The sequence below is a fragment of the Meleagris gallopavo genome, chromosome 1, assembly GCF_000146605.3.
Source record: "Meleagris gallopavo isolate NT-WF06-2002-E0010 breed Aviagen turkey brand Nicholas breeding stock chromosome 1, Turkey_5.1, whole genome shotgun sequence".
NCBI classification, from domain to species: Eukaryota; Metazoa; Chordata; class Aves; order Galliformes; family Phasianidae; genus Meleagris; species Meleagris gallopavo.
The window spans coordinates 53,269,500-53,274,888 of NC_015011.2; positions in this window are offsets into that span (position 1 = coordinate 53,269,500).

Below are 5,389 nucleotides of genomic sequence, written 5' to 3' on the forward strand. Positions count from 1 at the left end.
CCAGAGTCTTACACAGCCTTCAGATTCTGAAAACAGCATATTAAGTGGGAAGTATCTCTGAACGACCAGAAAAGCCAAGTCAGCCTTTCAAATGACACCAGACCATGATGTGATGTGAATTAAAAAAAAAAAAACACAACACTACCCTGTTTGTAATGGAAGAAACTATGGAATTCAAAAGCATTGTCTGAGTCCTGTGTCATAATTAGCACGAAAATTAACAACATGAGAATAACAACAGCTATTTTTAAAACATATCGTTTAGCTACTTTCTGAAACATAAAATGCAATGTAAAGCTGTGCAGAACACAAACTAACCACAGAGCTTGTTGAAATACACTTGCAGAAAATGCTACAAAGTTTAGACAGAATCCCTTTGGATGAGCTCAGATGTCCTCCAAAACCTAAGGAAACTGTGTATATGATAGGATAGGCAGGTCTGTTACTCCAGCAAATTTTCTGATGGTCAGAGTGAAAAGATGGCCTTTGAGATATTTGAAAACTGTGAGATAATTAAAAAGCGAGATATCAGATTTTCTTCTAATTGAACTAATTGGAAGAAAAACAAAACTAAACTAAGCAACAGAAAAACCCTCAAAGTACAGTTATGCACTACCAACACCCGATAACATTAACTCTATTTCATAGACTAATGAAATGGCCAGCAATAATTTATAAGCAAAGTTCAGGGTCAGTATAAGATGCAGGATATATCTTGAGGCAGGGGCTGAACTACACCAATCTGTAGTAACTCAGCAGGATTACACTTTTCCTAAGTGGCCATATTTTGTGCTCCAAGATCCAAGTCAAATTAATTGTCTAGCTTCTGTGGTGGCAAAGTTATCTGGTCAGAGAAGATGAATGGGAGTGGTTCTTTATTAGTGATGAATTTTCTCATCCGGCCTTCGACTGCGACTGATGCTGCAGACCCCAACTCTACCTAAGGACAAGTATAAAACAATATGTTGTCATAGGGCACTGGTACTGACTTTGGAAGAAGTGGAATTTTGAGTATACACAGCAGTGTTCTAGGTGTATGGTTTAAGATGTCAGCCAGATGTGTGCAGTGATGCACACAACTGAGTCAAAACAAAATGAAAATAGAAGCATTTAGTAGGAAACCAACTGGGAATCTCTTCTTCCTTCAAAATGTGTCTGTTGCTCTTTGATTACAATTGCCCAAGGCCCATTCCATCTGGTCCATAGATTAGAATGTCATTGCCTCAGTAAAAAAATGAATCATTGCTGCAGATGTATTGGTAATTTTCTGGAGTTTTTCTGCATATAATATCATCTGGCTATGGGATGCAACCAGGATAGTATACAGCAGCATCAGAATTTTCAGGCAGCTGATATATTAATGAAGACATAGGTATGTAGTACATAACAGTAGGGAAACAGTATGAAAGTCTTGGTTTCCTATCCACTCTCTTATCTGTACAACAAATGGAGAGAATACAAATTTATTTATTTACTAACATTAAACAATGAACATTAATCTCTGCTGGAAGCAAATTACCTGTGTGAGAATCTGGTGGCTGTAAATCATCCACTCTGAGGTTCTGTTAGTGGCAGTGTCAACACCTGCAGAGTGTGTTACCAGCATGACAGATGCCAGCTTCCACCATCCAAATGGTTGCTGTGGACAGATGCAGGATGAGTGACCATAGTCTGGACCAGCAGGACTTTATAAGAACAGAATCCCCTACCAGTGATTTCAGTGATGTCCTCAGAGTAGCCCTCACTGACATCTTCAATGAAAGCAAGTAGTTTATCAAACACAGAGGTTGCTATGGATTTTTATGCCTTGGGTTTTGTGCTGCTGAGTGAAGGGATTGATCCCAGCCTGGGGCACTGTCCTTGTTCTTTCATTCAAAGCAGACCTGAAGGAGACCCAACCCAGCTGGTGCTGGCGATGGGACAGGATGGGGAGCCAATATCTCTGGCCAGCTCCAAGATCACAAGCCTATAGAAATTTTTTTTTTCAGTTGCCCTGCTACACTTAAAGCTTGGAGCCAGGACTGCTCACTCTAATGCCTCAGTGGCACCTGCATTTACTGAATCCAAATAGGTTGGGAGAAGGTGCAGAGCCTCCTGAAATGTCTCTGCTAAAGGAACAACCTCCTGAGAAGATTGCCATAGAGAAATTTAATGGGTTTCTGCGACTGTTCAAAAGCTGTGAATATCTCCATTCATTCCCTTGGAAAAAAGGTTAATAAACTCCGAGAACTGGGGAATATTTCTGTGTAATAGTCCAGCCATGGGAAGAGGGGGCAGGGCACAAAAGCAGTGTTTTTTTGCTGTAGAAATATGCTGGGCACGTTCCTGAATTTTGATCTAGGAAGGGTGAAGCTCATATTGTGTTCTGCTTACTGAATAGAAAAAGAAAAGTGGAGGAAAGGAAATGAAGGGATTATTCTCACGTAGAGTGTCTCTGAATTACCCAACCAAAAACTCTGTCAGTGTAAAATCTTTCTCCACACCAGTGGAGCAGGCACTGACTGCAGACATGACTGTCCCAGGGGCTTGCACCTTTGGGCAGAGCTGAAAATGAGGGCAAAAGAATCCATCATGAACTTTTTCTGCTATCACAGACACAAAATTTCTCTGGTTAGCTTCAGTGGCTGCAATACACCCCGTTCTTACACAGAACAGCAGCCAGGGTGGAATGGAGAGGGACCTAAGACACGGAGGGGAAGGAATGCTGCAGATGCTGCGCCCATGAGCACAAGTAAAGAAACACCAACCGGAAAACCCACCAGACATTTCACTTAGCATGAGAACCCCTAGACAAGGAAACAGCACTTTCTGTAGCTCAGTCCTGTGAGAGAGACAGGCTTGTGGAGAGAGAAAAGTTGGAGATGTGGGAATAGTGCAGTATGGCTGCACTGGTAAGGCTGCAGCTCCCATCCCACAGTTTGAGCTGGAGAGACACCCCGAGGGACCAAGGACAAGGGCTCTATCCACTGTAGATCATGCTTGGTGCTCAGGTGCTGCAGAATTAAAGCAGAGCTTTAATCTCCCTTGAGGGGCCAGAAGTGTGGAGAGATTTGCAGTCTGGGAATTTTTCATCAGCAGCACAGAAGCTTAAGGTTTCTGGGCCAAAAGATACTCCCCCCACACCACTCTTGCCACAGCAGTATCAATAAGGTGTGTATAGGGAGGTGTTGGAGACAGACAGAGTTTATCCTTCATGCTACCATCACGTAAAGAAACTCCCCCTGCCTTCACGGAGTGCTGATACAGAATGTACTGGAGACACAGGATGGGGCCACCCAGCTCAGCCATATGAGGATTATCTGCAGACCATGTGGCTAGAATTAGCTTTCAGGCTGTGAATTTGAATAGAAGACCAGCTGGTGGCTGGGAATAGGACTCTGTTCACAGCTTCCCTGGAGGTATCAGAAGGTCCAACTCAAAACTACATACCATGTGATGAAATCAGTGACTTCAATCCCGTTCCCAGAGGAATGACCATGGCAGAAACACAGCAACACAGATGAGTTAGCTGAGGTGAGGACAAGTTGTGCTGAACAGAAAAGGAGAATAAATCATTCTCTGACCTTGACAATACTTACGTATGTAGAATCATAGGGCATTGCCAAGTGGTAGAAAAGCATCCCTCCTCTACTGTTTCTGCCATGTACTCTAGCTAAGAAAAGAACTTACCCAGTCAAGCATGTGAGTTTTCTAATGTTTCATATGTCCCTGAAGCATGGTCTGGGATGAGGCACAGATTTGTCTTCACAATTAATTTGTGTGGTAATTTTAGGTGATAAATCCCAAGTCAAGTATTACAGTTGTGGAGCAGCCTTTCGAACGCTGACTTCTTTTTATGCAAACCATCTGGCAATCATAAGAAACCTAAGCACATATTTCAGCCTCCTCCAAGCAGTTTTCTGAAAAAGGTAGCAGTCATTTTACTTGACTTAAAAAAAGGACTACAGTATATAATGTAGAGGATGCTCAAAATCAGACCTCTATCCTCTCATTTTTCATTGCACTTATTCTAATACCTACTTCTATCGATTTGACATGCAAAAACTAGGAGAGCTAAAAAGAAGTATCTGGTACATATGAGAGCGTGGCAGGTGTGATCTACCTTGAGGGCAATCAGACAGCCACAGCCAAAAACTAGGACATGCATGTTTGCCAGGAGGGATTGCAGAACGGACTCTGCATCCTAAGTAAAGCCAGATAATGGGATAAGCACACAATCTGTTGTTGCTGACTGCAATGTTTCTTCTAAGGGCAGTTGTCAAAAAGCACCATCTCAAATTTCTAGACCGGTTTCTCAGATAACGTCCCAAAATGGTTGAGGTGGGAAGGGACCTCTGGAGCTCTTCCAGCCTGCTTAGAGCAGGGTCAAGTCCTTTTCCTGTTGATGTAGAAAGACAACCATTATTTGAGCTAAACTGCCTTGGTTATACTAACACAAATGTGTTTTCATGCATATGAACTCAGGAAAATTTCCATTCCACCATCTTAGAAACACTCAGGCTCTTCTCATATTTCAGCATTCTTCTGACTTCACTGAACCTGTACTGGCATACTAAAAAAGGTTTATTTAAAAAAATCCAAGCTTGTTTTGGAAGCGTTGTTAATAAACATTACAATATTCCAAAGATTTGGTTGTGAAGCAAGAAGCTATAACAGATCTCTGTAAATCACTTGTGGCAGCTCATCACAATTACGAATTTGGATGAGATGCACTGAATAGGTGAAGCCAGAATGTTTAAGTGGGAAGAGATGGCTACTGGGCAAGGGTCTGCCTGAGCCAGGCACCAAAACCAACAGTAGGGAAACCAATCTGTAGGTTTTAATCTGCTTTTCTCATCAGTAACAGTAGAGTGGCTTCTGCACTCTCTTCTGCATCAACATGACTCTTTCAGAACAAACTTTTAAATACCTCTAGTCCCAAATTTTGCCTCCATCAGTCCACTTTTATCAGTACACAGATCCTCTGTAAGCACTAGTCCTTGGCAGAAGACAGCGTTCTCCAAAAGCAGAGCACATCCTTACACCACTTGCTTAGCCAACAGTCCATTTTGAGTGGTTGCCCCCCTGCATTCCTTTCTCATTTGGTTATCAGCTCATCCCCCTGGTATCTCTGCAGCCATCTGCACTCTCTGCATTTTGCATCCAATGAAGCCAGGCATGAATGCTGCACCAGGCTTTCACATCTGGGTTCAGAGAATCATAGAATCAGTTGAGTTGGAAGAAACCTTTCAAGGCCATCTAGTCCAACTCCCCTGCAATGAACAGGGACACAACAGCTAGATAAGAGTGCTCAGAACCCCTCCAGATTGAACACGAGTGTCTCCAGGAATGGGGCATCCACTGCCTCACTGGGTAACCTGTGCCAGTGCATAACTACACTTATCATTAA